This window comes from Mirounga angustirostris, unplaced genomic scaffold, assembly GCF_029215605.1.
Source record: "Mirounga angustirostris isolate CCGP_5_RB_7025 unplaced genomic scaffold, mMirAng1.0.hap1 SCAF_2, whole genome shotgun sequence".
Taxonomy (NCBI): Eukaryota; Metazoa; Chordata; class Mammalia; order Carnivora; family Phocidae; genus Mirounga; species Mirounga angustirostris.
The window spans coordinates 40,186,077-40,198,482 of record NW_026991710.1 but is presented as its reverse complement, the minus strand read 5'-3'; the positions used below and the strand labels follow the sequence as shown (position 1 = coordinate 40,198,482).

General features: G+C 38.6%; 1 protein-coding gene across 4 annotated transcripts in view; it reads right to left on the bottom strand.

Moving 5' to 3' along the window:
• The window catches only part of LOC123848589 (neutrophil gelatinase-associated lipocalin-like), a 41,600-nt gene that overhangs the window by 28,002 nt on the left and 1,192 nt on the right, over positions 1 to 12,406 (bottom strand). For 3 of the 4 annotated variants that reach the window (XR_010409389.1, XR_006791830.3, XM_054508933.2), the window contains exon 2: positions 8,657 to 8,810. The exons of the other annotated variant lie outside the window; for it this stretch is intronic. The gene's annotated coding sequence lies outside the window, so the exon portion shown is untranslated. The remainder of the gene's footprint in view (positions 1 to 8,656; positions 8,811 to 12,406) is intronic. 4 annotated transcript variants of the gene reach the window in all.

Genomic DNA, 12,406 nt, shown 5'->3' with positions numbered 1-12,406 from the left:
GCTCAGTTGTTAAGCGTCTGCCTTCGGCTCAGGTCATGATCCCGGGGTCCTGGGATCGAGCCCTTCATCGGGCTCCCTGCTCGGCGGGAAGCCTGCTTCTCCCTCTCCCACTCCCACTCCCCCCGCTTGTGTTCCCTCTCTCACTGTGTCTCTCTGTCAGATAAATAAATAAAATCTTTAAAAAAATTATATAATTCAAACTTCATATTAATTATAATGGTTCTTCTTTGTTAGGTTTAAATCAATGTAATTTTAACATGTATTTTTCCCCCTTCATGGCTTTTTCATTTTGCAGGCACTAGGTAATGTTGTATGCCAGGGTCTAAAACTTAAATGTCTGCAGAATTTGGTGGTAACATCCATGGATGAAGTGAACTGGGAGTAATAAAATGGACTCTATTTTTTGTTTAAGATTTTATTTATTTATTTGAAAGAGAGAGAGAACACAACTACGAGGGAGAGGGAGAGGCAGAAGCAGACTCCTCGCTGAGCAGGGAGCCCAACATGGGGCTTGATCCCAGGACCCTGGGATCATGATCTGAGCCAAAGACAAATGCTTAACCATCTGAGCCACGCAGGCGCCCCTAAAATGGACTCTATTGAATAGAGAGTAGTGGACATTGTGATAAATGTGCAACAATGCTCTGCCTGAAGAGGGCAGCAGCTACTGATCCTCAGCCACTGTTGCAGAGTAGGAATGAGGATGTGATTTCAAGGAAAGTTGAGAAGCCTGAATATGCCAAGTTGTTTGATTATTAACATGGTGCTTAAGATCATAGACTCTGCAGCCAGGGGGCCTGAAGTTGAATCACATTCCTACCAATTATTAATTATGTAACCTTGGGCAAATTACTTATTCTCTGACCCTCAGGTTTTTCATCTCTTGAATGGGACTAATGACTGTCCTTACGTCAGAACCCAACACTTAAAACTAGAAATCGATGAGACTGCTTAACTCACACTCTAACTAAAGCCCATTATTCCTACTTCTCTTTTCTTTTTTTTTTTTTTTTAAAGATTTATTTATTTATTTATTTGAGAGAGAGAGAATGAGAAAGAGAGAACTCATGAGAGGGGATAGGGTCAGAGGACGAAGCAGACTCCCTGCCAAGCAAGGAGCCCGATGCGGGACTCGATCCAGGGACTCCAGGATCATGACCTGAGCCGAAGGCAGTCGCTTAACCGACTGAGCCACCCAGGCGCCCCCATTATTCCTACTTCTCATCACATTTTCTTGAGGCATTGATGAAGGTGTTTGGCAAAGATTGGAACATTCCAACTGGCAGGCCAGACACGCCCTGATAGCGACAGAATGGCTTCGAAGAGCCTGTCCCCTTCTCTGCCCATGATCACTGCTGAACACATAGCACTCCCCCCCCATGATCACCTGCTCGCCACGTGTTCTCCTGCATGTACCCCTTGAACCTCTCCCTATAAAACTCTAGGTGCCCATCTTGCAGGCAGACAGGTTAGTTGTTAAGGCTTGAATCTGCCTCCTCTGGCTCCTGGCACCCTGAATACATTTCTCCCTTTCTCTTTCCCAAATCCTCTTGAGTTATTGGCTTCTCTTGGGACAAGTTTATCCAAATTTGTTTGGCAATAGTGTTGGCCAACCTAGGGCGCCTGGGTGGCTCAGTTGGTTGAGCGACTGCCTTCGGCTCAGGTCATGATCCTGGAGTCCTGGGATCGAGTCCCGCATCGGGCTCCCTGCTCAACGGGAGGCCTGCTTCTCCCTCTGACCCTCCCCCCCTCATGTGCTCTCTCTCATTCTCTCTCTCTCAAATAAAAAACAATAGTGTTGGCAAACCTAGCCAAAGCTATGCTTTCGCTTTGTCCAGTCCCCTAGGGATCCGAGCAGTAGGCAGCATTAGCACACCAGGGCTTACCTGTCTGTTGCTTGAGATCGGGAACATTTATATTGTTGGGATGGTGGGAAGGTTAAATGGATCAAGTGCTTAGAACCATACTTAGGATTAAATACTCAGTAATTGTGGGCTACTGTCATTATCAGCTGTTAATTAAGATTTTAATCCACCTTTTAATTTTGAGTTAGTTATAGATTCACATGTAGTTATAAGACAAAACTATAGAGAGATCTCCTATTTCCCAGTTTCCCCCAATGGTAACATCTTGAAAAAACTATAATACAATATCACAAAGCAGAATTTTTTTTTTTTTTTAAGATTTTTAAATTTATTTATTTGACAGAGAGCGCAAAAGCAGGGGGAGTGGCAGGCAGAGGCAGAGGGAGAAGCAGGTTTCCTGCTGGGCAGGGAGCCTGATGTGGGACTCCATCCCAGGACCCTGGGATCATGACCTGAGCCAAAGGTCTTAACCAACTGAGCCACATAGGAGCCCCTACAAGCGGGATTCTGATGCTGATACAGTCAGGTTGACATTTCCATCTCCATGAAGATCCCTAGTATTGCCCTTTTATAGCCATACCCATGTTGTTCTGCCCCCATTCCCTTCTTAATACCTAGTAACCACTAATCTCTTCTCCATTTCTATAACTTTGTTATTTCTAGAATGTTATATAAATGGAATCATATAGTATGTAACCATTTTTATTGGCTCTTTTCCCTCAGTATAATTCTCTGGAGATTTATGCAGATTGTTGGGTGTGTCAAATGAGTGTATAATTTGTTTCTTTTTGTTGCTGAGTAGTTGGTATAATATACTACAGTTTAACTGTTCACCCATTGAAGGACATATGGGTTTTCCCAGGTTTTGACTATTATAAAGAAAACTACTGTAAACTTTGAATATAGGTTTTTGTGTGAACTTAAGCTTTTGTTTCTCCAGGACAAATGCCTAAGTACAATTGCTGGGTCATATGATAGTTATATGTTTGGTTTTTAAAGAAACTGCCAAACCATTTTCCTGAGTAGCTGTATCATTTTACATTCCCACCAGCAATGTATGAATGATCAAATTTCTCTACATCCTTACTTGCATTTGATGTTGTCAGTATGTTTTATTTCAGCCATTCTGATAGTTGTTTAGTGATACCTCATTATAATTTTAATTTGCACTTACCAAGCATTTAATCATGTTGAAGATCTTTTCACGTATTAATTTGCTTATCTCTATGTGCTCTTTGGTGAAATGTAGCTTCATGTCTTTTGCCCATTTTTCTAATTGGATTGTTTGGTTTTTTGCTGTTGAGTTTTTAGAGATCTGTATATAGCCTAGATACTAGTCTTTATCAGATATACAGTTGGCACATATTTTCTCCCAGTATATAGCTTGTCTTTTCATGCTCTTAACAGGGACTTTCACAAAGCCAAAGTTTTATTTAATTGAGATATAATTCGCATAACCTAAATTCACCATTTTAAAGTGTAGACTTCAAGGACGCCTGGGTAGCTCAGTTGGTCAAGTGTCTGCCTTCGGCTCACGTCATGATCCCGGAGTCCCGGGATCGAGTAGTCCCACGTTGGGCTCCCTACTCAGCAGGGAGCCTGCTTCTCCCTCTCTCTCTGCTCCTCCCCCTGCTCATGTGTGTGCGCTCTCAAATAAATAAATGAAATCTTTAAAAAAAAAGTGTAGACTTCAGGTTTTTAAAAAATTTTTATATACTATGTTTTATCACCATCACAACCACCTAATTCCCCAACATTTCCATCACCCCCAAAAGAAACTCTATACCTATTAGCAGTTTGTCCTAAATTCCCTCCCTACCTCTATCTCCTGGCAACCGGTAACCTACTTTCTGTCTCTATGGATTTTCCTATGCTGGACATTTCATATAAATGAAATGAGTGCAGCATGTGGCCTTTTGTGTCTGACTTCTTTCACTTAGCATGTTTTCAAGGTCCATCATGTTGTAGCATGTATCAGTACTTCACTTCTTTTAATGGTGGAATAATATTCCACTGTATATGTATGTCAACTGATGGAAATTTTGGTAGTCTTCACTTTTTAGCTATTTGAATAATGCTGCTTTGAACATTTGTAGACAAGTATTTAAGTACCTGTTCTCAGTTCTTTGGGGGTATATACCTAGGAGTGGAACTGCTGGGTCATAATTATGTGTTTAACTTTTTGAGGAACTGCAAAATGTTTTCTACAGTGCAAGTTTTTGTCTCTGTTTTTTTCAAATACTGAAGCAGTCTTGCATTTCTGCAACAAACCCCATTTGGTCATAGTATGTAATTCTTTTTAACTGAGTTCTATTTGCTATTTTGTTAAAATATTTATGTCTATATTCATGAGGGATAATGGTCTGCGGTTTTCCTTTTTGGTATTGTTTTTCTCTGGTTTTGGCATTAGGGTAATACTAGCTTTAAAAATGAATAGGGAGGGGCGCCTGGGTGGCTCAGTTGGTTAAGCGACTGCCTTCGGCTCAGGTCATGATCCTGGAGTCCCGGGATCGAGTCCCGCATCGGGCTCCCTGCTCAGCAGGGAGTCTGCTTCTCCCTCTGACCCTCCCCCCTCTTGTGCTCGCTCTCATTCTCTCTCTCAAATAAATAAATAAAATCTTTTAAAAAAAATGAATAGGGAATTGTCCTTTCTTCTTCTATTTTCTGGTAGAGATTGTGAAGAATTAGTGTTTATTCTTTAAGCATTAGAATTTTCCAGCAAAACCATTGGTCTGAAGATTTCTATTTGGGGAATTTTAAAATTACATCTTCAATCCTTAATCGTTATAGGTTTTCCCACTTATTTTATATTAGGTGAGTTGTAGTAATTTGTACTTTTTAATGGTGGTCTATTTCATCTAAATTGTCAAATTTATGTTTGTCGAAAAACATCTGTAATTATGTAATGGTGATGGAAGTTAATTAGACTTTTTGTGGTGATCATTTCACAATATATACGAATATCGAGTCATTATGTTGTATAACTGAAACCAATATAATGTTATATGGCAATTATATTTCAATTAAAAAATTATATGTATAGAGTTGTTTGTAATATTCCTTCATCATCTTTTTGATGTTGGAGTGGTCTGTAACAATACTCCTGTTTCATTCCTGATATTGGTATCTTGAGTCTTCTTTCTTTTTATCTTTGTGTCTTCCTAGGTGTTTATCAATTTTATTCATCTTTCTAAAGAACCAGCTTTTTCATTGATTTTCTCTGTTTTTTGGTTTTCAATTGCATTGATTTCTGCTTTTAGTTTTGTTTCCTTTTGTTTGCTTTGGATTTACATTGCTCTTCCTTTTCTCAGTTTCTAAAAGGGGAGCATAGATAATTGATTTGAGCATAGATTATTTGTTTGAGAGATATTGATTATTGATTTGAGAATTCTCTTTTCTACTGTATGCATTTATTGCTATAAATTTATCTCTCAATACTGTTAGCTGTGTCCCACAAATTTTGATGTTATTCCACTTAGTTTATTTTTTTATTTTCCCTTATGATTTCCTCTTTGATACATGAATTCTTCATAAATACAATGTTTAGTTTCCAAGCATTGGTTTGGAGATTTGCCTGGTATCTTTCTGACATTGATTTCTGATTTAATTTTATTTTGATCAGAGAACATATTCTGTATGAATTCTATTATTTTAAATTTGCTGGAGTTTGTTTTATGGCCCAGGATATGATCTATTTTGGTATATATTCCATGTGTATTCCACTATTGGGTAGAGTATCCTCCAAGTGTCAATTAGATTCTCTCAGCTCATGGTATTGTTGGGAGTTTTTCTATATCCTTGCTAGCTTTCTACTTGTTCTATTAACTGTTGAGAAAGTGATATCTTTACAATTCTATTTCACTATAAATACAGTAATTTTGAGTATATATCTCCTTGTATAGCTTCTTTAGTCAGTGCTCTAGGTTTGACAACTTCTATAGGTGCCATCATGTTATCAGTGTGAAGAAAATGTAGAAACTTTAGCTCCCCTTACAAACATGTATCCTCTTTTATTTGCAATTGTCCTAAATACTTCTTTCATATACTTTTAGAACCACTTGGATAATGTTATCATCTTTGCTTCAACTATCCATTGTAATTTAGAAAAAGGAAGAGAAGAGGGAAAGTCTATTGCACTTACCAATATTTTTACTTACTGTGCTCTCTCTTCACTGATGGAATAATTCCAAGATTCCCTTTTTTCCCCAATTCCATTCTGTTTGGAGAACTTCCGTTAGCCATTCTTTTAGGGTAGGTTGGCTGATGACAAATTATCTTAATTTGTTGTCTTAATTGACTTGGTTTCTCCTTCATTTTTGAAGAATATTTTTGCTGGGTATAGGATTGTGGGCTGGCTGGCCATTATTTTACTTTAGCACTCAAAACTGTTGTGCTACTTCCTTCTGCGTGGTTTCTGAATTCGAACTGTATTCCTACCATAGGTAAGATGTTATGACTCTCCCACTGTTTTTAAGATTTTTTTTCTCTGTGTTTAGTTTCAAGAAGTTTGACTACAATGTGTCTTAGTGTGGATTTCTTTGCCTTTATCCTGCATGAAGTTTGCTTAACTTCTTGATCTGTAGGTTTACAGATTTTGTAAAATATGGAGTTTTCAGCTATTATTTTTTGAGTCCTTTTCCAGCCCTGTTCTTTCTCCTCTTCTAATACTCTGAAGACACAAATGGAAGATCCTTTGTTATATTCCCATAGGATTTTTCATGGATTTGCTTTGTTTTGTTCCTGTTTGTTCAGATTGAGTAACTTCTATTGCTCTTTCCAGTTCACTAATTTCCTATGGCTCAGGCATTCTGCTGAAGCCCATCCTTGGGCTTTTATAACCCCGTCCTTGGGGTTATAAAATTTTAGTTTTTGTATTTTCAGTTCTAAAATTCTCACTTGGTTAACTTTTAGGTCTTCTACTTTTTTACTGAGACTTTCTATTTCTTTGCTGAGATTTTCTATTTTTTAAAAAATCTGTTTCAAAGGTGTTTGTAACTGCTCGTTGAATCAGTTTAATGATGGTTGCTTTAAAATCTTTGTCACCTAATTCTAACTTCTCTGTGATCTTGGTGTTGGTGTCTCTTCATTACCTTTTTTTTCATTCAATTTGAGATCTTGTTTCTTGATATAGCAAGTTATTTTTGATTGAAACCAGGACATTTGGGGAATTACGTTATGAAGATTCTTGATTGTATTTAATCCTTGTTTTAACTGACTTCTTCTCACACTACTTTGGCAGAGGAAGGTGGGGGGCAATGTCTCCACCATCTGCCAGTTGGAGTTAGAAGTTCAGGTTTCCCACTTTGCCTCCATTGACAATCAAGGGAGGTGCTCCCTATTCCTGCTGGTGGGGTTGGGAGTTCCAGCTCTTTCCCAGGTTTTCAGTGATGCTTCCCTGGCTGAGGGGGATAGGAATTTCCTGGTACTGCTTCCTACGTGACCTCCAATGACATTACAGTGTGGGTATGTGTGTGGCCTCAATAATTGGTTTTATATTCTTGTTTGAATTTATTGTGTAAATCTATTTTGGTTTTAAATATGTATAAAATGCTATAAACTTAAGTAATACATAACTAGTTTTATATTTATATATAGTTAACTGACTAAGGATGAAAATGTTTTATTTAAAAGGGCTTTACACTCTTGGTTTTGGCTCCGGTCGAGATCTCAGAGTCATGAGATTGAGCTCTGCGCTGGGCTCTGCACTCAGAACAGTCTGCTTGAGTTTTTCTCTCTCCCTCTCCCTCTGCCCTGCCTGCTCATGTTCTCTCTCTCTCTTTTTCTCTAAAATCAATCAATCAATCAATCTTTTTTTTTTTTTTCTTAAAGGGCTTTATACTTTACACCAGTTTGAGAAACACTGATATGGGTGACTATAAGGCCTGATGCCCAAATCATGAGTCTCTGGAGATATTCATATTTCTGTCTAGGTTCTCTCACCTATATGAAAAGACAAAAGGAGCTGGGGCCCTGACACTATGGACATCATGTCAGTCTGACGTAGACAGCTTATAGATAAGAAAAAATAAACTCTTATTAAGGGCTCTATTAGTTTCCTATTGCTGTTGGAACATAGTACCACAAACTTACTGGCTTACAACAACACAAATGTGTTCTTTTACTGTTTTGCAGGTCAGAAGTCCAAAATCAGTTTCACTGGGCTAACAGCCAGTTGTCAGCAGGGCTGGTTGCCTCTGGAGGCTTCAGGGCAGAATCTGTTTCCTTGCCTTTGCCAGCTTCTAGAAGCTGCCAGTGTAGCATCTTCAAATCTCTTTCTTGCTCTCTGTCTGTCCTCTGCTTCTCTTATCACCTCTTCTTCTCTGACTCTGAAGCTCCTGCCTCCCTCTTGTAGGACCCTTGTGATTACACTGGGCTCACCTGGATAGTCCATGATAATCTCCCCATCTCAAGATCCTTCACCTACTTACATCTACAAAGTCTTTTTATCATATAAGTTAACATATTCCTGGTTCCAGGGATTTAATAGTTGGACATCTTTGGGGACCATTATTTACCTACCAAGAGGGGATGTTGTTAACTTGCAACTAAATCAGATTTTATTTTATTTTATTTTTTTTAAAGATTTTATTTATTTATTTGACAGAGAGAGACACAGCAAGAGAGGGAACACAAGCAGGGGGAGTGGGAGAGGGAGAAGCAGGCTTCCCGCAGAGCAGGGAGCCTGATGCGGGACTTGATCCCAGGACCCTGGGATCATGACCCGAGCTGAAGGCAGTCTCCCAACCAACTGAGCCACCCAGGCGCCCTAAATCAGATTTTAAATGACTAACCTTTTCACTAGAAGGTAAGCTCCACCATAATGGGGATTTTTTTTCAGGATTGTTCATCAGTGTTTTTGGTTTTCTGCTAATGCAGTGATGGTCACATTTTCATGACTGTCACTGTTGAAAAGGCAGCTTCAAAAAGTCCTGGGTGTAGAGCATCCTAGGCAGAAGGAACAGCAAGTACAAGTACAACATCAGGCCAGAATATACTTTTTATTCATAGTAATAATAATGAATATAACATCTGTTGTGACATACCTCATTTTATCTCAATTCTCATAAACTATCAAGTTGTTGATATAGTGCACCCATGTGAAACACTATTTATATCTTAATCCAAAACATAAACTGGTCAAACCCAGAGGGTTTCACTCAGTAGGTTTCTCACCTTTGTATCTCTCTCTTCTGAGTGTAATCTGGTTTTACCTCTGTGCCTTCTTTTCTGACTTTTGCAATTTAAAAAGTTTTTGATTACTATTAAATCAACATAAAAACATTATACAAGGAGATATTAAAAAACAAAACAAAACATGGGGCACCTGGGTGGCTCAGTTGGTTAACTGTCTGTTGATTTGGGCTCAGGTCATGATCTCAGGGTCCTGAGAGCAAGCCCTGCATCAGGCTCTACGCTCAACAAGGAGTTGGCTTGAGATTTTCTCTCTCTCTCTTCCTCTGCCCCTCCTCCTCCTCATGGGGCAAAGAAAGAGGGCAGGCAGGCATGCTCTCTAAAATAAATAAATAAATCTTGGGGTGCCTGGGTGGCTCAGTTGTTAAGCATCTGCCTTTGGCTCAGGTCATGGTCCCAGGGTCCTGGGATCGAGCCCCGCATCGGGCTCCCTGCTCAGCCAGAAGCCTGCTTCTCCCTCCCCCGCTCCCCCTACTTGTGTTCCCTCCCTCACTGTGTCTCTCTCTATCAAATAAATAAATAAAATCTTTAAAAAAAAATAAATCTTAAAAAAAAATAAACACACAACAAAACCCATGATCTACAATTCAAACATGATTTTCTCTGCCAGATTTGAGTTGGTAAATGTGCAAACTCTAGAGTCATACTGCTTTATATTTACATCCTAGCTTTGCCACTCACTAACAGTGTGACTTTGGGCAAATTACTCAGATCTTCTCAGTTTCAGTTTCCTTATTAGCAAAACAAAAATAACAACTGTACCTTCCTCACACAGCTGTTGTGAAAATTAGATGAATTAAACTAATGTACTGGAAACAGAGGCTGGTACATAGCAACCCCCTCAATAACTACTAATCACTATTCTTATTTTCAACCCAACAATTTTCTTCCCACACGATTTGTATTCAGTTGCAATCACAGGATACATAAAGCATTGTGTTCTACTTTTTTCACTCAATGTTCATGTTTTTCTCTACATTCCTATTTTATTAACCTATATATTATTTTTAGTGACAGCCTGACATTCCATGCTATTGATAAGTTTTGCTTAAATATTTCCTTGTTATTGAGCATTTGATTATTATATTATTATTAGTGATGATCTTATAAACATACTTTGTATCTGATGCTTTTTCTTTCTTTTGAATGATTTATTTAGCAACTGTTCCTGGAATATAATTCTTGATTTTATGTCCAACATTTAAAAGTCCTTCCTACAGGGGGCGCCTGGCTGGCTCAGTGGGTAGAGTGTACAACTTTTGATTTCAGGGTTGTGAGTTCAATCCCCATGATGGATGTGGTGCATACTTTAAAAAAGCAAATAAACAAAAAACCTCTTTCTTTCCTTCTGTGTAGTTCCAAAGAAGCAACTACTTTCAGTACGTGATGGAAAGAGAAGCAGATATATCATACCACCACAGTGAAGTCATTTTCTCTTAGGAACAGACTGTTGATAAAAGACTGATAAGGTCTATACTATTTTCATCACTGTCATCATTCATTCATTCAACAAACATGTAGTATTCAGGCAGGATGGGTCAGGTCTTTTTTGAGTAGGAAGGAAGTTATAAAAGAAAGCCAGAGATTAAAAAAAAAAAGTGTGATGAGCTCTAAATACAAACATCATTTTATTTATAAACCTCCCATGTTGATTCCGTGTGTCTTTTAATGCACAATGTGGAATCTATGTGCAAGTTAAAAAGAAGCATTTTCGTCTCTCAAGGAACTAACGTTATGTCAACCTGATACTGCCCATCTAAACATACGAATTTTATAGAAGCCATGGGGATATCTTGTAAGAAGGGAGTCCCTGTCTCCGAGAAGTCTACATAAATGCCTTTTTTCCTGTGCCTCAATATTATTTTAAAATAAAGAAGACAGTAATAATACAGTTGAAATCTTCTCTTTGAAGGCAGAAGGAGAAATCGTTTTAAGTCCAGCATGACCACATTCCTTCTTTTGATGAGGACCCAGTGTAAAAACTGAGTTATATAGGCCTAAACTGTATTCTGTTTTCTATTAAAGATACTGAACTTTTCACATAAGAAATAATAAAGATTAAATGGTTTTTTTAGACCACCACATCCTGAGTTCAGTTTTACACCTTTTCATCTGTGTAGCTGAAGTTCTATAAAAAAGTCTCTCTTGCTATCTTTATCTCTGTCCCTCTTCTTATCAACACTCTGCTGAAAACAATTGCCAGTACTCTATGCTACATGCTTTGGGGATGATACACCTGTAGCAACCACCTACCTACATTGATAACGTAATGAATGTCTTCTTTAGGACACAGTATAACATTATGGAAACTACCTCAATTATCACTGATAATGACTTCTGTTATCTAGGTATTTTGTTTACAGTTCTCTCTGGTTTTCTTGAGAACTAACAGGTATAATATAGATATTTTCCTCTCTTTTAGGTTTAAAACTTTACGAAGGGGTAATATGAGGGTTTGGGTTTGCCGCCTTTCAGTCAGACTTCATCAACTTTGAGAACCTCATTTCCATTAAGCCAGAAACTGGAGCCACCAGAGTCACCCAACAAGCACAGGCAAAGTGAATTGGAAATCGGTTCTTTTAACCACCATAGTATCAGTTAACCCTTTAAGACAGTGGCTCTCCTCCCTTTTTGGGATCAGCTGATTTGATGGAAGTGTTAAGTCCTCTCACTTATGATATGAGCATTTTTCTTTTTTTTAATTAATTTTATTTTATTATGTTATTTTTTTTTAAGATTATTTATTTATTTATTTGAGAGAGAGAATGAGAGAGAGAGCACATGAGAGGAGGGAGGGTCAGAGGGAGAAGCAGACTCCCTGCTGAGCAGGGATCCTGACGTGGGACTCGATCCCGGGACTCCAGGATCATGACCTGAGCCGAAGGCAGTCGCTTAACCAACTGAGCCACCCAGGCGCCCCTTATTATGTTATGTTAATCACTATACATTACATCATTAGTTTTTGATGTGGTGTTCCATGATTCATTGTTTGCGTATAACACCCAGTGATGAGCGTTTTTCTTGGGAGAAAACCAACTTTATTACCATAATAAATAATTATAACTCTCTATGTACACACATTTTTTTTTTGGCATATAATTTCACTTCTGCTCCCTCAAAGAACACCTGCCCGGAGGGAAATCATGTCAACCAGTCAACAGTAGTTTCTGAATGGGATAAGAGGCAAGGAGAGATGGGGGCCAGGAAGAGACAGTAGATGACAAAAGAGAATTTTACTAGATTCATTTTGAGTACGGGTCATTATCCTCAAGGCCCCCCCACCAGAGTGTGAGACGATTTGGCATCAGAAGGCCTTGGTTCAATTCTGTGCCATCTTCCCATCCACCACC